General features: G+C 38.5%; 1 protein-coding gene across 4 annotated transcripts in view; it reads right to left on the reverse strand.

Moving 5' to 3' along the window:
- Positions 1–24,663, reverse strand: part of LARGE1 (LARGE xylosyl- and glucuronyltransferase 1) — a 306,219-nt gene that overhangs the window by 266,500 nt on the left and 15,056 nt on the right. For 2 of the 4 annotated variants that reach the window (XM_083859501.1, XM_083859498.1), the window contains exons 2-3: positions 21,191–21,354; positions 20,340–20,408 (exon numbers count right to left, since the gene is read on the reverse strand). The exons of 1 other annotated variant lie outside the window; for it this stretch is intronic. The gene's annotated coding sequence lies outside the window, so the exon portion shown is untranslated. Of the gene's footprint in view, positions 1–20,339; positions 20,585–21,190; positions 21,355–24,663 lie in introns of those variants that run through there. One more of the 4 variants, XM_083859499.1, reaches the window with a different exon arrangement.

A 24,663-nucleotide genomic window follows, 5' to 3' on the forward strand; every position in this document is an offset into this window, starting at 1 on the left:
GATCAGCAATCTGGACTTGTCTGCAACATTTCCCTTTCACATTTCTTACCTTAGATTTACACATTCTGTAATAAAATTATTGTTTTACAGTTCTCCTGGACTTTCAACAAACAAGTCAAATACTGGACCTCATATATTCCTTAAGTTACAATAGGTCTTCTATGAGTTCAGAGTACACTAAATTGCCAGTATCTTAAAGGAACACCCAGAAGCCCTTGAAACTAAGGTAGCTGCTACAGCTTTGATCCTGGCAACACCTTTTCAAACACTTAACTTCAACATCAACAATTTTCCACTCTCTACAGGATTGGTTGCTTTATTAAAGTGAATGCATGTTTCATGTACTTGCAGAATTACGGCCTAAGTGAAGAGGAACTGCATTCTGAAAATTTTGTTATCTCAGTGTTGCAGCTCTTGCAATTACTACAAGTTGCCTGATACTTGTTTTTCTTCTTCCAAATCACAAGAGCTTTAAGAGCTTGAAGAATTGAACCATAAAGCTCAAAAACTCAGATGTAAATAAGAAGAATCTATTTTAAAATGCTAGGGGTTTTTTTAGCAATCTTCTGATTTTAAAAATTACATGAGTGTGCTGCAAGGACCGATCTCATTTCTGAGTTTGCACATGGACTCTGACAGCAGCTGGAGAAATTCCATGAAGTGCAGCATTTAATGATTTCCCCCAACCCCCACTAACCCTTTAAATAAATGCAACATTACAAAACCTTAAATAGAATTTCTTAGAACAATGGGAAGTTGAGGGGTTTTTTCCAATTAAAGAAAGAAAAAAAAGATACACTGCCTGAAGGAGCAAGGTCAGTGTGGATTACAGTACTATTTGCTCAAACTTTACATTTTCCAATCAAAAAAGAAAAAAAAAAAAAAAAGAAAAAAGAAACCATAGATAACCATAGATATTACACTGTTTTTCACTTCTGTAATCAACAGATACAGACAAAATATTGAACATGATTTTGCTTTTTCTCCTTAACTCCAACACTGTCCCCATTTTTTTACACACTTACAGTTTTTTGGGCATGTATAAACAGCTGCTCTTGATATCACATGAAATTCAAACAGATCTTTCAGACTTGAAGAGGTGGAATCCTCCATAGAATAAATAAAAATACTGAGATTTCACTTACCACACTTGTCAAACAAATATTCAATAAGAAAATAAGAAATATCATATACAGTAAATCTAGCCTTTTTTTTTTTGTATAGCATTCTGTGACCAGCCAAATCTAGAAAAAGTTAGCAGGAGTGTGAACTCATTCAAGGCAAACTCCCCCAAGGCCTGCTATTAGTCTTGAAACTGGGAAGAGAATTCAGATTATATTTAATCAAAGGTGGTCAAAATTTAGCATTATGTGGAGTTTCAGCTTTTTATTAAAGTTTTGTCCTGGGTTGCAGTGTAGGATGTACACAAAGTATTTATTCTATCACCATCTTCATGAACTGTTGAAACCAGGTGGGCTAGTGTTTTCCCAAGCCCCCTGCCTTTTCTGCTAATGGCCCATTAACGCCTTTGGGGTGTTTTCTGCTAATGACTTTTGGGATGTCTCCTGCTAATGGCCCATGAGTCACAGGTAACTCCCTCCAGGGGTTATCTCTGTTAATGGGCTATCAAGGACACATTTCACACTTTTCATGCTATTGTGAGGTGCTCTGCCCAGGGGGAGGAGCCAAGCATTCTCACCTGGATATAAGCTGGGATTTGGGACAGTGCAGTGGGCATTTATCCACTAGATTCCCAGAGGACCAGAGCTACCAGACCTCTCTACAGGATCACTGCTTCAGGAAGAGCACCTCACCTGGACTGCTTCCAGCATCCTGCTCAGGTTGTATTCTGACTCTGTCAGTGATCCTTTGTGTTATTGCATTTATTTTATTTTACTTTTACCTTTTTACCTTTCTTCTTATTAAATTGTATCTCTGACTTGGAGCCTCTCATTCATTTTGCTTTCAAAACCAGAACAGGTTTCAATTGCTGATGCACCAATAAACACTTAAAAATTGACAGGAGTACTAGTCAAAACAGATTTTTGAAGAAAACTTTTAAGACATTAGGAATTAATTAGGATTTTGGAGCCTAGTTTTTGCCCAGCCTACATTTGCAATCCACAGAAGAATGGCATTATTTCAAATTCTTGAAATTCAAAAGAAAAAAACAAATGCACATTGTATTTTACATGGGAAAACAAGAATGGGCAAAGAACACTGATTTCTTCTGTAAGGTGCTTTTTTCCCATATCTGTTACAGCTTTAAGAGAAGGTGCCCTGAAACACAAACAGATAGCACCAAATGCCATAGACCTTTCCATCACTGCAGATACTGTCAGTGCTCTGGAAATGGATTTAAACTATAGACAACTTTTTCCCTTCCCTTTCTCCCAGCCATCTCCCCTGCATATAGTACTACTGAAGCCTCTGCATATGAAATAGATTTAGAATCTACTTTTTGAATTCCCCTGTGGCAGGAAGAAAATGAAAAACCGTTCTATGAATCTTTAACTGAGTATTGCTATGGCAACAAACATAATTCAGAACTTTTAAAGCAATTTCTACTGGGAAGTATTTATACAGACAAGTTAGTACATGGCTTTAAAACAGTCAGAAGTGCGTAATCAATTAGAAGGGATTACTGACAAAAACAATAAAATTAATTTTAAAAATAATGCTAAAAGGTTTAAACTGTGACTGTTTGACCTGGTACTTAGATGGGACAACAATGAGTATTAGAAATGCTTCCTTGACCAGGTAAGTGAAAAAGCACAGATTTGGGCACTGAAGTATAGAAATTCTTATGATGATGAAGCAATGAATTCAAATACAAGAGCTGTAAAATAGCACTTCCTCCTCTGCTTTGATCTTTCATAGTGTTTACAACTACACTTCAGTGCAATTTTCAGTGGCACAGAAACTTCTCGTTAACTTTCTTAACTGACAGATTAAGATTTTAAAAATATATGGTTTTCTAGAAAAGAACAATGGGCTGTGACTCAAGACATAAGAGTTCTACCTGTAATTCTGGATGAAGACCTACACAATTTAGTCATATTACAGTTGTTTGCATTTCCCAACTACATCATGAGACAACGTTAGCTTTCCCCTAATCCTATGCCTAACTTTCCTTTTTTTAGGTCATTAACTTTTCTAGGAAGAACTGTTTTTGCAACATGGTTGTATAGAGGGACAGTGCACAGAGTTTTTCATTGGGATTTCTAGCTGTTATGATCTGCAGGTTTCAAAATGTGTATCACAGTTAAAAGTAAGTAGTAGTAAAGTAAGCATTTACTGTGGCTCTAATGATCCAAAACAATCTGTGACTGCAATAATCTAAATAACATTTAGAGTAGAACTGAGAGAAGAAAGTGACAACATATAATCACAACTGGTTTTGATTGGTAAGCTTCATCTGTGTTAGACAGAGAACAGTGACTACCTGTCCACAAACTGCTTATAATTAGGGAAGCTGAGAAATAATCTGTGTTACTACTATTTTGAGAGGCTTTTTTGTTCACCCCCTCCTTCCCCTTCTATTTTCAGGAGAGCCAAGTCTAAAAATAAGGTGATAGGCACATAGCACAGCACTGCTTAAATGGGATTTTGTTTACAGAGAATTTGCCTCTACAAAAAGGGTCAGAGGAACTCTTTATTAGAGTTTCCACAAGCTACCTTGAGATCGCCATGGTTTTATACTATAGATTGTATATATTACTATATACATTACTGTTTCTGATTCAACAATGTACTTATTTTTAGAAGACCTACAGGTTGATGTATTCTATTATGCTTTCAACAGCAATTCTAACCTTTCAAAGGACATTTCAAATTCTTACTAAAGCTAGATATCAACTCCACAGCAAGGCAATTCCAATAGTACTGTATCAGCAGCATGAAGGGAATGCAGTCCTTAGAAGAATGCAAGGCCCAGAGACTCTAAGTTCATCAGCAGTATTGGAGGATAAGATTTGTATTAATGCACCAGCTGCCTTGCTGTAGCACCCTCTACTAACCTCACCTAGAATTTACACCATGAAATACCACAAAGAAAAGCATCTGCCTCAGGAAACTACTGCATTATAAGCATGTATTTTCTTAACTACCAGAATTATTACACTTCCACCACTAATCTAACCAAGACTGCAATTAAAGCATGCACAGTTCTTCAATTACAGCAAGTCTGTAACTCATTCTCCTCCAAATGTGCAGTACTGGGAACCTTCTCAGGTGCCTTTATTTGATAATACTGCTTGTTATGGTGGTCACTGGTGGTTCCCTTTCAAAATTAATACAGCAAGCACTGGTTGAAATAGTGCCTTTTACAAGGCATGAATACTAGCTGCAAAGAAGTTGCAGCAGGCAAAATTTTCCAGACTTGAGAAATCTTCTTCTAAGATAATATCATTCTCATATGTTATAACAGATGCTGAGATTTTTTTACCAAGCCCGTTTACATAGGACACACGCAAATACATTTATTTTTTTACTTCCTCTGCAACTGCAGCTAAGAAACTATTCCCAGATCTTTGCTGACATAGTCGGTGATTATCACGTGCAAATAAAAGAAACAAACATCAACACATTGTATGCCACATTAAGTTCCATTCCTGATAAAACCATTAGGGGACAGCAATACAGTCAAATGAATAGTGAAAAGACACAATGTGACCTGAAAAGAGTGGGGAAATTTTACACTATTGAAAAGACTTTACAAATGAAGCCCAGTAAGGGAAGTGTCAATTACACGTGTCTGGCACTGTTCATGGTTCTCTTGTCAATTCTATACAATCAACATTCATTGCTGCACAGTTCCGGCTTTCAGCATCTCATCACTGTTGTTTTAGAAAACTTAGTATAAATGAATGCACATTTCATAATTTTATGCAATTCTGAATCTAAATTTCTATTCTGACCTCACTGCATGAAGAGAAGGAATATTCTCTACTTTTTTATTTAAAAATAAAACCAACTGTTAGTTTAGGAACACAATTGCACAGTTGACTTGATGAAGTATAGAACGAAGCATTAGGTTTAGAACTACCGCAGAAGTAAAAGCCCACACCGGGAATAAAAACAGCTTAACTTAGTAAAAAACACAATGCAGCATTTGCAAAAATAGCCTGGGCTGTACTTACCTCCTGCTTCCATGGGAGAATGAGAGGTCTTCAGTCCCAGAGCAATTAGGTATTGAGTGGGCTGCAAATCACACTTCTGTAAATATATCAAACATGATTTTGCTTCTCTTTATGCATCAAAGATTCTCTCATATTCACGTTGCTTATTTTTAAAGCTTTTGCCTGCACTTAATGAATAAAATTCATTAAGGAGATAGTTACTCAATAAGTATATTTACTTTGGAGTTATTTTTACTTTGCATCTTCCATTTAGCTCTTCATCACCCATTTTTATCCTAGTAAGCTGATGAGGAAAGGTCAGTGAGCATGGGAGCAAATTTGGTACTCAGCTGAGCACCACATTAAAGAAAAAACTGACAGCTGTAAGAAGATAAAGGGCAACTCATTTTCACTCTGTTAACTTCTGTGGATAAAAGCTGGTATGGAGCACAGAAGAAACACTAACTTTCCTCAGTAGAAGTCATACAGGCTTTCAAGAATCAGTGTTAGCAGTGAACAGATAAGAATCGGTGAGACTGGTTTGTCTACCTGGGGACATTGAGAAAAATCAATCAATTCATGTTAACTACACATGTGGAATTTGAGTAGATTAACTAGACTACATTTAGGGACTGTGTGAACACACTTGCTCAGAATTATGAGCTCAATTGGTTTGAAACTATTTAACTGAGAGAATAAAGTATCCACAGAATAGATTTAATCAAATTAAACTAATTTCTTCAAAATTGACATGTTTAATAATACAACTCTGTTTTCCAGAGTTGCCACGTATGCAATCCTTGACTTCACAGATGAAATTTTTACAGGAGCCTTGGCTCAAGGATTGCCTATTTATTACTTCTCACTGATTTAGGACACAGAATTGGAACTCATAGAATGAGAGCAGAATTCACATCATATAATCACAGAATCATTAAAGTTGGAAAAGACCTCCAAGATCATCAAGTCCAAGCTCTGACCAGACACCACCATGCTACTAAGTGCCATGTCAGTTGTTTCTTGACTACTTCCAGAGATGGTGACTCCACCACTTCCCGGGGCAGCCTGTTCCAAAGTTTGACAACCTTTCAGTGAAGAAATTCCTTTTGATTTCCAAACTGCATCTACCCTGCTGCAGCTTGAGGCCATTTCCTCTTGTCACCAGTTGCCTGGGAAAAGAGGCCCATCCTCACATGGCTACAGACTTCCAGGTAGCTGCAGAGCAGTAATGTCATCCCTGAGACACCTCTTCTCAGGGCCAAACACCTCCAGCTCCCTCAGCTATATCTCATATGACCCACTCTCCAAACCCTTCCCCAGCTCCATTGCCCTTCTCTGGACATGCTCCACCACCTCAATGTCTTCCTTACAGTGAGGGGCCCACAAATGAACACAGAATTGGAGGCATGGCCTCACCTTTGCTGAGTACATGGGGGCAACCACTTCCCTGGTTCTCCTGGCCACACTACAGCTGATACAGGCCAGGATGCCACTGGCCTTCTTGTCCACCTGAGCACACCTGACTCATGTGCAGCTGCAGTTGACCAGCACCCCCACGTCCTTTTCTACCTGGGCTGCTTTCCAACTGCTCTTCCTTGAGCTTGTAGCACTGCCCAGGGTTGTAGCAATCATAGAAAGGTTTGGATTGGAAGGGGTCCTTGAAAATCATACAGTTCCAACCTACCCACTGTGGGCAGAGACACCTTCAAGTAGAGCAGATTTCTCAAAGTACAGGACCCAGAACTTGGCCTTATTGAATCTCATACTATTGGGACTTGGCCCATGGATCCAGCCTGTCCAGATCCCTCTGCAGAGCCTTACAGTTCCCCAGCAGATAAACACTCCTGCGCAACTAAGAGTCATCTGTGAATTTGGTGAGGGTGCACACAACCCCCTCACCCAGATCACTGATAAAGATACTGAGCAGGCCTGGACCCAATACTGAGCTCTGGGGAACACTATGAGTGACTGGAAACCAAGTGAATGTGACAACATCCACCACCACTCATTAAGCCCGGCCATCCAGTTTTTAACCCAGGGAAGAGTATATCTGCCCAAGCTATGGACTGCCAGCTTCTCCAGAATGCTGTGGGAGATGGTATCAAAGTCCAAGTAGAATACATCCATAGCCTTTCCCTATTCCACTGAGTGGGTCACCTGGTCATACAAGTAACATCCAGCCACTGTGCTTAGCTAGAATATACCAGCAAGACTTACCCTTCCAGAAGAAAGAAAAAAAAAAAAATGCACCAAAAATCTCCATTGGTTGCAAGAGTCCTGAACAATCCTGCAAACAGATGCAACATGGCTATAGAACGCATCTGACAAGCACTGGGGTATATGCGCATTCACGTTTCAGTGGCCAAGTACACAAGAATCAGGTGCCCAGGACTAGTCAGTGCCATTGCTGATAAAAGCTGCAGACCACCCTCTGCTTGTTCCTACACTCACTAAATCTGGGTTTGTTTATTCACAGAAGCTGCAATCACACCTCCTAACCGTGGCTTTTATCTGCCATAGCTTTGCATAATTTCACACACACAATTACTTATATGGGTTTCAGATTCCCTGGCTCTGCCCAGCAAATTTCCATATGAAGTCAGAAGAGACAAATTATGTCCTCACATGTTGGCTTGGATGTGAAAGACTGTACATAATTCAGTTTTATCTGTTTATATGTATGTAAGTTTGCAAGCATATGCACATAATTAAAGGCATAGCACCACAGTGACACCTCCAGTTGCATCTTCTTTTTTCTCAGAGAGATTTCAAGCCTCACAATATGGAGTCTAGGTGACAAATGAATCCTGTATTTCTCTCAAATACACCTATGGCTTTGAGATTCATATGCAATGTCAATTACTGGAGCAGAGGGCAAGAATATGGATTTAACCAAATTTGCCTTCCAACAACTTTGATTTTTCTTCCTCTAGAGTAATACAAAGGACAACTAATATCTTTCAAATATACCTTATTTCCAACTACTGGAACCACACTTGCCTATTTGATTACTCATTATCCTCCTTCCTTGTCTTAAAGAACTTCTATTTTAGTGATTTATCATGTTTTTTAATTAAACTCAATAGTTTAGAAAAACTTAATCGATGAAGCACGGAACTTTTAAGATTGAAGGAAGGTGGGATTTTCAAATGCACAGACATAAATTGGGAATTAAATTCCTTCTGAAAGCCACTGGGAGTAAGTCTACTGTCTGGGGCCTGTATCTTCAGTGAAGATGTTTCAGCAGGAACTTAAGACAACATTAGTCTGAGCACTACTCTAGTTCAGACGGTATTAGCCTAGGCATGAAAGGTCATATCAGGAGCACTGACTGCTCTTGGTGACTTAGCTGTCATGACTGCTTTAGTATCTCCCCTGAAGAAAGGAGCTGGGGCTCAGGCACTTGCTATCCAGTGCTGTCAGGTCATGGCTTAAGCAATCAGTGAAAGAAGCAAAGGTATCTCCTCAGTTTAAACACAGATCTCCCATGTATGGAAGGCAGGCCTCAGACTGCCTCACACTTCTGAAAATTTTTGTTGCACAAGACACATTTGAATCTGACTTATTTAAGGAGTCATGTAACACCATTCTTCCAAAAGAATCCTCTCCATCTAAACCAGCTTCTGTTAAGATATATCTGTTATACATCACAGAATCATGAGAGAGTATGGGCTGGAAGGGACGATGGAGATCATCTAGTTCCAATCCCCTGCCATGTGCAGGGACACTTTCCGCTACACCGGGTTGCTCAGAGCCCCATCCATCCTGGCCTTAAACACTACCAAGGATGGAGCATCCACAACTTATCCGGGCAACCTGCTTCAGTGCCTCACAGTAAAGATTTTGAGTAATACATAAAACGTAGGCTGAAAACTCTCCCAAAATTTTAGCAGTGCTAGTACCATTCTCCTATCAATATTCCAATAAAAACATGGTTTATATACATCTCCAGAGGGGACACTTTATTAAGGGTGCATCCCTCAATTGCTATGCACAAAAGTTGTTCTTCAAAAATTCATCTGCAGCTGAGGAAAGACATTTATATTGCTTTCTGCTCTTCCTGTTCCACTGAATTCAGACCTTCAGAGTATTACCAGAAAAAGACCAAATTCCTCTCCCCAGCAGTCTCCAGCCCTTCTATAATGAAGGCATGTTTTTGCGAGGAAGAGAAGGGAAAAGGTCACCCTGGGCTGACTTGGATGCACTGACAAAGAATTAATAGTCATATTCATGTGGAATAAAGCACTATCAAAAGAAAATTCTGTAACAAGCTTTGACATCAATACTGCCTTTACTAACAGGACAGTAAGCTCAAGTGAACTGTTACTTAGACCAAAACACAATTAATCTTTTACAATAGGATAAGGAATAGTAACACAGCAGAGTAGCCAAGACCACAACATAAGACCATTTACGAAAGCACATAAGTATTCCAAGGTACAAACCACCATTTGCCTAGGCAGTTCTCAAATTCTAAATTAGGCAGAATTACAGATTGTCCTCTAGATTTTCCTCTTCTAGGAGTAGGTCAGAAAAAGCCAATCTACTTGCTGACTGCTATGTCTACTCATATGACAAAAAAAACAAACTCACCAAGATGTCACAGATCAAAAGTTCAAATTCCCCCTTGCTTTTGATACCTATGGCATAGTAAAACAACATAATAAAATAATTCCTAGCCATTTCTGTCTGTACAAGACAGAGTTAAGTTTTATCATTTCAAATACTCTGATGCTCTCCTGCATCAAAGAATAAACATAAAATCTTCACGTTAATGAAAAAGAATTTCAATATGTGACTGCCTGATTATCTGCAGACAATCATATTTGACAGGTATACAAGATAGGATATTCTGGTTTATGAGACAATTCTTTGGCATTATATATCATCTATATAAATAATTTTCCCTGAAAGAAGTTGTGGTAAACAGCTTCTACAGCATAGGCACATTGCAGCTATGTACATATGCATAGGATGAAGAAAAGATAAGGTTGCCAGCTTCAAAGATGAGAGGGCAGAAATGGAAGCTTAGTCACAAGTCATACATACTGGAGGTGTGAGGTAGGAGGGAAGAATAACAGCTCATCCTGAAAACAAGGATCACTGCACATTCCCAAAATTAATTGAACACTGAATATGAAAATAATAAATACATATATAAAAATATCTAAAAATGAAAGCTCCAGAAAGTTATCTTTGATCTGAATGAAAAAGGTTACATCATGAACTGCTAAGACAAGGCAAGACAGAGAGGCAGATCAAAATTTTTCACATAAAGGGATCAGGATAAATAATTGCAGGGACTGAAAGAACAGTGTACTGCACCATCAGTAAAACGAATATCTAATAACAGTCACAACTGTGCCAACTCCCAGACAGGGAAATCAATCTTGGTAAAATCTCCAGCCTTAACCAAATGCATTTCTTTTAAATTTTTTAGTACTGGGAAACATTCTAGAAAGTTGGATTACAATATCACTTTCTTTGATACAATTGTATATCATAGATTTGAAAGGCTCTGCCAGTAACAAATACACTCACCCACTCACCAACTGTGGATAAGAGCATCTGCAAGGCAAATGGACACAAGGTTTATTGCCTTCTGCAAATCTTAGATTTTCATTTAAATATGTATCTACACGTATCATAAGGCTACAGTCCTTGCCTAAAGTTGCGAAAGATACTCAAAGCCCTGCTGTAAGACTGTCACTCCCTGGAATGAGAAAGGCAGCCAGAGACAGAAGAAAGGAGTGTCAGGGATTATTTTTGCTTTTTGAAGCAGCCTAACTCCTAACTTTGCCTTTTCAAAATCAGACATAGGCCTTCTTCCACAAAGCTCCAGCTTCCCTTTTTATCTCCTGAATTAGAGTATTTAACAGAATGACCACCAGTACTTGATGAAGTTTCCACTTCCTAAGGGAACTCAACTTGGCTTGCTGAAGAACAGATTTTTAGAAGTCACATCAGATATAAAAGGGATGAAAGGACCTACCCCACGGTACTCTGTCAAAAATGCTACAGAAGTATCTCCCATTGCATCAATATTTCATGTCTCCTGGCCCCTGAGAGAAGGGAGGTTGCACAGAGCAACAGAGCAAAAAACCACCTTTTTTTTGTTTTGTTTAAACAAATGGAATACTACTTTAAGAATCCATATACATCAAAAGGATTCCCAGAACTACTGCCTTAGTTTCCCATCTTTTGCTCCTGCCACAATCACATCTACAATACCAGTTAAACTCTCCCTTTAGGTGTCACATATTGCTCCAAGACTAGCAATTATTTCCATTCTGTTTATTTTACTATAAAGCTTCACAGAATACTATGTATATACAGGTAATAATTTCCCTTCAGCTTAGTTGATCCAATTCTGAAAGTATTTCACTGACAAACATCACTTCAATGGTACACAAGATAAGCCAAGTTCCTTGGTTTTCCTTTTAAGCTTCTGTGGAAGCAATGTCTTTCCCATGAACACTGTCAAGTTTGTTTTGTCTAATAACTGAAATAGTACAACATCTTGCTTAGTTTCCTCTAAAGCACAACCAAGTTTTAGTGCTCATAAAACAGGCACCAGTACTGAAGCTAAGTACACTAAGTGATCAGGCCAACTACCTCATAGACACTTAAAATTATAGGCAACTTTCATTCCCCAACAACAAAAAAAATCCACCTTCTTAGAGTACTGCCAAGTGTCCCATAGCTGGCAGCACTTCTCCTTCCCTCACTGCTGGAGTTACTCTCTTCAAGCTGTGGTACTGCATGTCCAAATCTCTAATCTTACTGGCTCTTTGCACACTGCCAGCAAAGACCATTGAGTGTGATTCTCACAAACACATTTTGAAATGGGACTCTAACACACTGCAGTGATACTGAACATGAGGTCCATATCTCCCATCTCCCTTTTCTGTTTCATTTTCCACCCTGAGTCTCTCCTCCCACTCTCCTGTTTCTCCACACTGGCAGAGAAAAGCAGCTATGGTTCCAACTGCCTGCAACCTAGAAAAAGTCATTAGACAAAAGCATGTATTTCCATTGCTACACACAGGAAAGTATTGCTTGAAAGGAGAGAACATTAAAAGGCTCATAAAATACAACAGAAGAAAAGCAAAACATTTGTAAGATGTGTTTTAGGAGTTTACAGGGATTTTGCCGTAAAAAGGTCCCTAAAGTCTAATAATGTCTTAACTCAATAGTTAATTAGCAAAAAAAGCTGATCTAACTGGCTTAATGTAAGTTGTACCATGAGCAAGAGGTGGAACTAGGTAATTTCCTGAAGTTCCTTTCAACCCAAATTATTTGATGCATCTATGAAAAACATTAAGCGAGTCTTAAGATTTGGAAATTAGAGACCTGGGAGTACAAGACAATCAACACTCCCATGACGATTTCTACACAGCCTTGCAGAAGGAAGGGTAGACTAGACAGTTTTGAGGAAGCTCTTGCAGGAGTCTCACCAGATTGACAGAAGCATCCATACAGCTTAGTAGATAAAGTTTATCTAGACATGATGCTTAGAAAGAATAAATGAGCTTGTAGAAAATACACTACTCTAAAGCTTCTTTTTGCCTTCTATTTTTGTTCTACTCTTAAAACTGTTTTAGATGACGTTCTATGCACCATTGGACGTGTATTTCTAAAAGAGAAAATAATCAAAGTATGCAAACTTAGCTAAACCCAGTGGCTGGTCAGAGGCACTAGTGCCAGGACACAGGATTTTGAAATTCCACTATTAGTAAAGACATTGGATTGAATCTTTGAGACAATAAAGGGAATTGAGGTATGTATGCCCCTCACACCATGAAATCCAGCTTTCAGGAAGCACAGTCAAATGTGGGCCATAGTAAGTATATGAAAATATAATATGAAACTTTGGTATATAGTTTCTTTCTCCTTTTTTTAAAAAACAGCATTTCTGTGTTTATATTCAGGAAGTCATAAGGGCTTAAAAGAATCAGTGTTACTACTGACTTGCTCAACTAAAATGATAAGGTTGACTTATCTGTTGCAAACAAATTTATTAATGTAAGGCAAATTAATAAGACTTTTTTTAAAGTATCTTAGAAATCCACTTCTTGTTTTTTGCTCATCTCTGAAGAGGGGATAGATCACGCAACTCAGTCAAGTCAGACTAAATTTCATATTGTCAGTGTGGCAGTATTAGAGTTTCAGACAGTAAGAATTTTGTCATCGTCCAAAATAAGTTTATTACTAGCACAATTTTTTTTACAACTCTATGGGCTTTTGTACTTCTTATTTTAAGAGAAACAAGTTCTTTTACAGCACTTACATGGAGGCTCATTTTAAAGCTTACATATTCTCTTGGCTTACTTTGAGGATAGACGAAGTTGGCAGCTGTCCACTGAGAGAGTTAGGGGCAGTAAAAAACCCCATGATTTATAGTGTTCATCATTCACTAAACACAGTTATCACCCACCAGTAAATTGGCAAACTGGAAGGAATGATGATACTAATTCCGTACCAGCCTGCTGGAGATTAAAGGAGCTCCAGGAAGTAAAGCTAAAACCTTTTGGTGCTTTCTCTTATTACAAGAAACACTGTCAAAAACTGCTAATAATTCCAGCTAGGATGGCTCAAAAAAAAAAAAAAAAAAGATGGCACGATGCCTACGGATTCTTATGAATGGGCAAACGCTGGCAAAGCTCACTTTTTGGTATCATATGCTTAAGACACTGGCACAGCTGACAGAAAGCCCTGGTATACAGACCCCAAAGAACTTGAATTCTTTTGGAGCTGCAGGGCCTACTTTTTCCAACCTGTGCACTTCAGCTTTGCAGTCTTTATACAGGGAACAAGTGTAAATCAACTCTTTCTCTCTAAATGCACTCCCACTGCTAACCATGCCTCCCCCAGTATAACTCAAAATGTTACAGTGCATTTAATACTGCAGATCAGCTCAGCTCTTCAGTGCAGTCCTGTAGATCAAGATGATGACAAACTTCAGCCCTTCTTTAAGAGCTACCTTGCCTTTCATTTTACCACTTCCATTCCATTCCTCTTTCCATTGACCCCATCACCACTATCACCAAAGAAAAAAAATACTTAAATCTCGTAGTGAACAAGGTTTATGTACCTCTTATAGAAGGAAAAAAAAAATTATGTACAAATTACCGTGATGGTTACTCAGTTCTTCCCAGTGTTAGTAATATATTCTGCGCACTTACATTTCATTTAAATGGCTCAGGATAACAAATAGAAAGAGAAATTCTCCTACTATAACAGACCCATGAATTTGTGTAATTTCATTGGTGCTGGTTGAGGTTTATGCATTTCCTGCCATGAATCACTGAGCAACAAGTGTTTGTATCATCACTTCTCACACAACGTGCAGTCCAACCAGTGAGGTCAACCAACATGCCAATCTTTCAGGTGTCTCAAGATGTTTTAGGAAAAGACACGGATAAGAGACACAGCCACTCAAATGCCCCAAACAAAGAACAAAAAAATAAATAATTACATTTCTGACTGTCAAGTACCATAGGAGTTGATTAGATCAAAATGTTCTTCAGAACAATATGTTGATTAAAGTTCCAAGCTGTCAAATCAAGTTGTACTGTAAGGTAAAATATCTGCTTACTATCTCCTCCAGGAAATGCCTGCACAACATGTTTAACCAGCAGCCTTGCAGGCAACTTTAATTCTGACATGTCTTAAAGTGCTTTGGTTTTAATTTTCTGGTCTCTCACATTATTTAATGTGACACATCATTGAGCAACTTGACAGTTCAACAGTTCAGATGCAGTACCTCTGTTGCTACTGGATTCCTAAATACCTACGTTTATTGTTTCATTATTTTTTCTTTAGTAGCACCAAAATAATAAAAAAAAAAAAAAAGATGAGAACTTAACCATGCTAAACTCAGCATAAACTCCAGGGGCAGAGTCATTTTTTCTTTCTATTTTGTATAAATTTCAGTACATATTAATAAAAAAACCACCAAAAACCTCACAAAACAGAGAATAACATGCAAGAAATTTCAACACTGATTATCCTCTTTCATTGAACTAAATTTTCCTCTCACATAGCTTGACATTGATTTCTTTTTTCAACAGCAGTTTTTACCAGTACATTTCTGGCACAGACTGTCAGCCACAAACTTGGGATCTCAGGTGTCGGTAACACTGACTCACATCATCTCTGAAGTAGCGACCCCTGTGTGGGAGCCTGGAGAGAAACAGAGTTGCTATACAAAGCTGAGAAGCACATATTTTTTCCTTCAACATGCAGGTGGGTAATAGTCACATAACATGAAATGTGAGGGAATAGAGATCCTGAAGCTGCTTTTAGCCCCACAGCTCAACCTGAGCCCTCTCTTGCAATGCCTAAAGGAAAAAATAATTGCTACAGTTATATTGCTCCACCATCTGTGCCTATATTTCCAAAGGAATAAACTAAAAAAACTTTAAGAAAGTACATGCTGGAACTACTGCAATGTGTAAAGACATTCAGCAAAAAAACCTTACTATCTACAGCAATGGGTATTGTGTTCTGGAAAGGTAAAAATTTCTAAAGAATTTTTAAGAAAGAGTCAAACGCAGAAGTCACCATAAACATTTTATACACCCTGCAGCCTACAAGGAAACATCTCTCAGATGATAACGTGGCCACCTCACACTGATCCCTGCACCAGTCACTTCCAGGCAAAATTATCACAATTAACTGTAACTAGGTCAGAAAATGGAAGCAATTTCTTCAAAATCTCTATTCCAGCTTGGGAGAACACAGCAGCTTTCTTGCCTGCAAAAGACTTGCTTAGTGTCAGTTCACAGCCCAATTTGCAAGGCAGCTTCCTTGCAACTGGACACAGGACTCTCACAGAGTCCCCCAAAGCCACCTCTGCTGCTGCCTCCAGGTCCCAGCAGGGGATCTGGCAGGTCCTTGCAGTGGGGTAAACACAGCTCCAATACTGTTTTCTTGTCTTTGAGCTTGTCATGGTATACCCTCCCCCAAAAAAATAAGTTTCCCCCAGCCACTAGAAATTTTAAAAAAACAACATCGTAGATAACAACAGTCAGGAATAAAACATACATTCGTGGGTATCAGCTAGCCATCTGAAAGAGATAGTGCTGATTTTGATAGTGCCTTTATTCCACACCATTAGGAACCACAACATATAGAATACCTCACAAGATGCCAAGAAAAGGGGCTGTAAATGTACAGTAACACACCCAAGAGCCAAAAAGTACAAACAAAAACCCTTTCTTCAACCAAGGTAGGATAAAGGCACAAAATTCTAGAAAGGCTCTTGAGGACTTCGTTACACAGATGTACTACCATCAAGAATGGTCATACATGACAGGGACTGACAGTACAAAAAGTCCAAAGCTTAGTTAAAAATCTTGAGTGACACAAAATTTACAAAAGTAAGTTACTCAACAAAGCAAGCCCTTGTCTGCCAGATTTTTGGCTTGCATACTATGGCTGCTCGAGAGTTCACAAACAGCTGAATTGATTACAAAGATCAAGAACAAGAAAACAAAGAAAATTTAAATGTCTCTAAAAGGAAAAGATTTTTTTTCTAATGAAATCAGCAAGAGCTTCCAAAGCAAATCTCAAGACAATAGTATGCACGCAAATAGATTGTTTTTGCGCTTTTAACTGCTGTGCTTGGTCCAGGTAGTGCTTACAAACGCACACATTACTATTCATACCAAACTCATAAAAATGTTAGTGTTTTTTTTACAAATCTCTACTCGTATGCCAGCAGAGGTCAAGTATGCCCAAGGGTGTTATATCTATCACTTTCTTGATGTGCACTGATACCAGTCTTGACAGAAGGATCTCTGGTTTTAAAGAGCCTGAAATCATCATAAAGGCATTCTGGCCATGATCTTAAAATAATATAATCTGAAGAGTAAGAAGGCAGTAATCACAGAATCACTAGGTTGGAAAAGACATCCAAGATCATCAAGTCCAACCCAACCCTAACCTCAACTAAACCATGGCACCAAGTGCCCTATCTAGCCTTCTCTTAAACACATCCAGAGATGGCGAATCCACCACCTCCCCAGGTAGACCATTCCAACACTTTATTACCCTTTCTGTAAAAAACTTTTTCCTAATACCCAACCTATATTTCCCTTGGTGCAGCTTAAGACTGTGTCCTCTCATTCTGTCAGGTGATGCCCGAAGAAAGAGACCAACTCCCACCTAACTACAATCACCTTTCAGGAAGCTGTAGTAATCACTTCACTTTGTCACCCACTGGGCATGAAAATGTATCTGCAAACTGTTGCTTTCTTCCCCACAGTAGTCCTGGTATTTTGCGGAAATTAGTAAGGACAGTTTATCCAAGAGGACAACACTTCAGCCAACCAAGCAGGATCACAAAATTTACAGTCTAAAATTTGACAGCACCAGCTATTAACTTTATGAAACTTTTACTATGAGTAGATGAAAAATGCACCCTTAACTAAACTTTTAAAACCTTTCTTTTGTGTTTTACAAAAATCCTTTACAAGTTCCCATTTAGGAACGTAAGGAATATTTACACACTCAATGTCCAGGCCAGCTGTCACCCCAACAGACCACCCTTCTTTAAGCTACAGTTCTTGGTTCTAATACTCACTTACAAGGGAACTACTGTCAGGAATTATCTCCAGCTTTTAATATCAACTTGAAACAGAATCCATGAGATGAAGGCAGTACTTTAGTCGTGAACCTTTACCAATACACCAGGGAGTGGACCACTGAACTTGTGGCTAATTACTGCCTGGTATCCTGAGTCTGCATGTAAAAATCACTATTATTTTGGCATGGACAGCAACAGCTCCAATTAACAGAAAAACAATTCTTGACAAAAGACAGCAAAACATGGCCAAACATGCTAATGCAGCAGTCTGTTCTTGAATTTCCAAGTCTGGACTAAGTAAATATTTTTTAAGCCTCTATGAGGTGAAAAGAAGAATTAAAAAAAGGCAAAAAATGCAGTATTTGCAGTCACTGAGGTTTTCAGCTTCTTTTAGAATGAAGCTTTTAAGGAGAAGCAATTAATCTACCCCACTCCTTGTTTGTGTTTGCAAATTGAATAGAACGATGTAAAGCAATCCTTGTTCTGTAAGTTAGGGAACTATCTCTCATAACAGAGGTAATAAATGGAATGGCTCTAGCACACAACACATGAGCACAAAATACATGTTAAAGAGTAATTTTGGCTTGGTCCAGGAGTTACTGCATATATAAAACAAACTCATTTATTCATCAGCTCTCTGAAGTTTTAAACATAAAACATAAACCTGTTGGAGTCCAGGGCATCCCTCTGGGCACCCTGGGAAGTCACAGACCTCGGTAGAGAGGCCTGGGACCCAAAAAAGAGGGTCTGGGGTCTGTGCAGGGGGATTTGCCTGGCACAGAGCCCAGGAAGACACAGGCTTTGATTTTGGTCCATGAGAAAAACATCCAACAGAGAGAAGAATTGCAAGTCACAAAGGTGTTACTGAGAGTAGTGTAGTTATCACTGTGCAGAAGATTTTGTAGTTATGGATTTTTAGAATGTAGATGCAAAGGGACAAGATGGTGATTTTAGGGCGGTGCCCTGGGTTCTTCTTCTTCTCCCTTGGCATCCATCTTCTGCAGTGACGTGGGCACAAAATAGTTTCAGTGGATTGGATCAAAGTACACACGACCCTGTTAGTATAGGTGATAGACATTGGCATAGAATTGTAAACAATGGGTACGTAGTTATCTGTATAAGAGGTAGCGACCTCCCATCACAGGGGGGAGTCGCCTTGTGTCCGAGCTGCTGAGAACACCATGGCCGGACACAGGGGAGTCGCCTTGTGTCCGAGCTGCTGTGAACACCATGGCCGGACACAGAGAATTGTAAGATAAGAACTAATAAACAACGCGAGAAACCAGAAAAGCAAGACCTTGAGACTCCTCATCATTCTCGCGCCGAACACCGAGCACCGAGCTCAGCACAGAACACAGAGACACAGAGTCAGACAGCAGACCCTAAATCCTTCAGAGGTCCAGAGGGAAAATCACTCCCTTCGTGCCCACACGAACCACCAGCCAGCCTTGGAATCTCGGGTGAGGAAACAACCAGATTAAACCCCGAGAAAACCAACTTAGTATTTTCCATTCACCTGCAGATGAAACTAAATACAAACTTTTAGAACACAAACAGTGCAATTGTTTAGAGCAGAAGAAGATCAATTTTCAGGAAAATGTAAAAATTCTCTGTTATAAAATGTTTCAAGAGGGATTCCTAAAATTGCTTGTTGTTAGTTGTATCTGTTTCAAAATTATAGAAAGGGGAATTGTTATAAAATGTTTCAAGAGGAGTTCCTGTTCTAGAGAAGTTTGATTGATGCAGAGGTTGTAAGTTGCTGTGACACTTTAAGGGTGTAAAGGGCTGTGTAACAGGGAAAGGGGGAAAAGATCTCGTTCACACAAGTTACATCACCCTGAACCCTGACTGGTGGATGTGACAGACCAATCACTCAACACCCTTGGGAAACGATTGGTCAGGAGTGACTCTTGTTAAAGACCAGAGTCCTGACAACTAACCAATCAGCAGGACGAGCCAAAATGCACCAATCAGGAGGAACCAAAGAGGACAAAAGGGACTGTCAGAGAGTGGGGAAGGTTCTTCCTCGGAACCTTGAGGGTCTCAAGGAGTGCCCAGTGTGATGTCACACTGTTTTTGGGTTTCTGGCTTGCTGAGAGGAACCTGGGCTTATCCTGGGTTTCCACTCCCAGTGGTCAGTTACAGTTAAATAAACAAATGTCTTTTTTTTTTCATCCGAATCCAAGACTCATTTATAACATTCTCCATTAGAGATCCATTGTCATTCCTAAGAAAAACATCTCACAGATACAACTAAAACACATGTATGCTTCAAGGATAGACTGGGAAAAGACTCCCACAACAAACCACTGAATGAAAATGAAAAGCTCCCGGAGTAACTTGCATGGTTTTCAATCCACTATGAAGTTTTTAACAGTGCTAGGAAGTAGTTCTTGTGGATCTGAAGGGAATTCCACAGAAATATGCCTTAGTGCAGCTTACCTACTAATACACCTCTTGAGTGTAACAGAGAGTAGTACTGATCTTCTGAACCTGATAGTGACCATGATCTCTGCTTCCACAGTGAATTTCAGGGATGCTTACAGCTGATCACATACTCCGCAGGTATCAGCTGAGGGTAGCTCTAATCAGATGCCTACCCCAAATACAGAACATTCAAATCTTACTTGCTTTGGGATTCGGCCAGTCTTGTAGTCTTCCTTTTTTCTCCTCCTCCTCTCATTTCTCTCATGCTCCTATAAAGATTACTCATGCATATTAAAAAATATTTAAATTTAAAAAAAAAAAAAAAAAACAAAAAAAAAAAACAAAAAAAAAACCACCCATATGAAGTGACCCATTATCACAAAATATCTGAGAAAACTCACACGAAATTATAAAGGATTTTTTATCATGACCAGAAAAGGACCCGTGTTGCAACTTAATGCTCCAATGCAAGAGAGTAACAGTAGACTATGTAACTATCAAGGGAGCCGAATGTCCAAGTTCAGTTATTGATTTTTACTTTGTTCAGAAAAATATCAGGCTAATGCTTAGGTTACAGAATAAAGGGTAAGGCTTGCAGGGAAAAAGAATTTGCTTCTTTCCAGATATAGGACAGGTTCATTTAAATCTCAATAAATGGATTTTAAGAACTCTTACTGAAACATTAACTGTGCTTTTCCTTTCATTTTAGGTCATCATGTGGGATGATAATGTTCTTTTACTGGTAATACTAAGTCTGGGCCAGCCAGAAAGCAAAAAGGAATTTTAGAAGGATGGTAGGAAAGAGGAATTTCATGTAGCATACAGCATTTATCTTGCTAGGGAAGTTAATTTGAAACTTTTAGCTGGCTGCCATTCTCCCAATATCTGCTGGATATAGTTACCTTTTGTTTTATTGAGAAATGTGAAGTCTTTTCTTATTCCAACTGACCTACTTTATTCAAAGAGCTACTAATAAAATGTGCTACCATAGTCTTAAGCTTCTTTGAAAAACTGTGATCATTTGTGCCATTGAGTATTTGCTACTACTAACCTCAGTACAGGTACAGCTATCCCTCCAATCCTTTAAGTTTCCAGAGTTTTTGATTTTGATGCTCTTTAAGTATTTTCTCTAGGCCAGCTGGACATTTGTGCATTGCTTTCTGAATGGTCTGTCCTTTTAGCCAATAACACTCAATTAGCTTCCTACAGAAGTACCTGGGGAAAAAAACAGGAAACACAACTGACAATACAAGACAAACCCATCAGTGATCAAACCATAAAATGCAGGACTTTCTTTGACTCACAATCTTAAAAATAAAGATGAAAATCTTAGCATTAGAGAAGCTTAACCTTTATTTATGGACTCTAAAATTCCTGTAACCAGGAATACCTGTTGGCATTTTGGAATTCTACAGTCTGAATCATCAGGCCAGATAATCTGGTTTTTCTAGCATTAGCAAACATCACATTATTTTGGGGGGAGGGAACCACAGAAAAAAGAAAACCATAAAAAATGAAAGTACTAAGAAATGCAGAGCAAAATTTTTACACCCTACACTCCTAAACAGCAAAACAAAACAAAAATACAAAGCATGTCCTCTATTATATCTCAACAGGATATCCATCTGGAAAGTCTTACCTTCCAGATGCTTTCTCCTACTATTTCAGTGTCCTACTAATCTCTGAAACTACCCCTAGGGGGAAAACAAAACACTGCACAATTTATTGTCATGCTGTTGTTTTAAAGATGGACAATAGAAAGGGAAATAGATCATGGACAATAGTCAGCTTCAATATTCCAACTATAGAAGCAGAAAACCCTGTATCAAAATAAATTCATAAAAGCAAAATTTGTTGCATTACAGCAATACAACAGTAAAGCACATATGCAAAGAATAAAAATCCTAAATAAATGAGGAAACCTGCCTATCTCCTCCTCAATCAAAGTTGAATCACATGTATTTGGCCAAACCTTCAGATAACTTTATTTTTTTTAACATAGAAGTGTGAGGTCAGTTAAACCAAACTAGTAACTACAGCACTTTAGAGAAGTCCATAAAATGTTCTCCCCAGGCTTTGGTAGGATGACAAGATTTCCTTTTACAGAAATTATTTGTACCCTAAAGAATATTGTAAGCCTGTCACTGAAGCAAGGCAGAGATATTTCATTCAATTACAGGGAGCTTGGATGGATTTGTAAATCAAGTCCTTTAAATCTGAAAGTGACATCTCCTAGCCAGGTACATGAATGCTTGGGGTTTGAGTCTATTTGGACCACTTTTGGTACCACTGGAGTTCTGCGGCCAAAAGCTCTACTGCCTGTTGTGACTGGAATACATGGGGCGTTCCTGCACAGAAAGTACCTCCACAAGGAGCGGACAAAGTACTCACAATAAATAAATATCTCAGCTATCTAAAAAAGTATGAGTTTTATTGCTCTAATTTTCTTTTGTTGGGTTGTTTTTGTGTGATTAAATTTACATAATACCTCTTTCCAACTCAAAGTACAACTGCACAAGCAAGCAAAGAGCTGATCTGAAATACAGACAGAATAATAATATACTTCTGCCATATCAGTGCAAAGGGACACACAGTGAACAAGAAAAAATATTTGGTTTGACATTGCTGCCATTCTCTGTAGCATTACTTACAAAAGATTTGGGAGTGTTTTCAAAACATGCTATTTCATTCTTTCCAGGTGTGTTATCTAAAAAACCTCCTTGTGTCAGTGGAGTAAGGAACAAGTGAAATCACTGCAGCAAGTTCACATAAAAAAATTAAAATCAGGGATTTACGCACCTTTATCCTCCCAAGTTGAAAGCACCACACACATATTCCAAATAATAAAGCAATACATTTATCCTGCACATTTAGAAAACAACTCCTAAATTACTACGAATTTCTGCCCACCAGTATGGCAAATACTTCAGTCATCATTTCTATCTGCAAATATAAAAAGTATGCCATTTTAAAAATAAAGCACAACACAGTGAAAATCTTCAACTGAAAAATGTCGTTCTTTACCTGGCACTCATATAGTTTAAAGGCAGAACACATTCATGAAACAATATAAAAAGAAAAGCATCTTCTAACTTACATAAGGAATATCAGTCAAAATTCCCTGCATTATTTTTAAGTTGTAAGTAATAGTTAAAAATGGAGAGATGCTGTATTTCATAAGAGCTAGAGAAGACAGGTTCATTTGCTGTAGTAACATTTACTACAGAAATATTTTTATTTGCCATATCATCACCCACTATTGCACAAGTAGCTATCTAGTAAGACAGAAGTACTTGCCTTTCTCACCACTGTTGGTTTGTCTTAGAGGCTTTTCAAAGATCTCTGTTCATAAAATGTTTGTGAAAACGCACTCACACATAGCACAAGGCAAAGAGGAGATGAGAGACAGATGCTTCTGCATGGTAGCGGGCGGGATGCGAGAAGCTGGGGAAGCAGCTTTGCATCCAAACCATTATAGCTATTTTCCTTTTAACCATCTAACAGCAAGTCACAAATTCACCCTAAACACATCAAATCCTCTGAACTTAAGAAATCATGCATTATTGAAGTCACAGCAGGGAAGTCAACTCAGTTTAGAGGACATAAAAGACTAGCACTAGAACAACCTTTTTCAGCACAAGGTTAGGGATTTTAAAACAAAGGCAATGTTTTACCATATTGAGAAAATGCACAGTTAGAGAAAAAGCAAGGGAAAAGTGCCATTTGTACTTCTTTCCAGTATAAATTCCTTTCTAGAAAAATTCCTCTCAGACAGATTTTCCACCTCAAAAACAACACTACAATCTTGTGGTTCCATGCTCCAGCATGTAACCTTTCTTCCACATACATTTTCCTCAGCTACTTGAGCGCACGTCTCTTGGAATGAGCTGGGTGTCTAAGATCCAAAACTCACTTCCATCCTTTATAGATTCTACTACTGCATCCTTTACTACTGTAAATCTGCTGCTGCAGTAAAATTGGAAAGTAAAGAAATTTCTAAATGTTTTTCTTTTGCTTTAGATTGCTTACCTTAATAGAGGCCCTTACTGGTTGCAATATTTGTCAAAAATATAAAAAGTTGCAAGTTTTACCAACCTATATTCACATATGCCAACTACATATAACACATATGGCAGGTACAGTACATGTGTATCTTAGTAAAGTCCCATTATATCAAAGCACAAAATGAAAAACCTTTCTATATAGTACCACCATGGAACAGAGCTAAGTGAGCAGGAAGTCCTTATCTAGCTTGATCTAAGCTATTGAAAGTGAAATCAGAGGTGAAATGCATACAGCAAGGATGACTAAACCCATAAGTGGTGCAAAATTATTTGGTTTATTACATGAATTCAAGAGATTACAATCATGCTGAACAGGCTATTATCAAATCTCTTCAGTGACAAAGCTTTCTGTCCAAGATAGCATATAAAGCAAGTGGATAAATCACAGGGATATGTGGCTTAAGCCCATTATCCCAGAGGATTACAGACTCGTTTCTGCATTGTCCCTCTTTGCTTTTAG

The sequence above is a fragment of the Zosterops lateralis genome (genome assembly GCF_965231275.1).
Source record: "Zosterops lateralis genome assembly, chromosome: 4".
NCBI classification, from domain to species: domain Eukaryota; kingdom Metazoa; phylum Chordata; class Aves; order Passeriformes; family Zosteropidae; genus Zosterops; species Zosterops lateralis.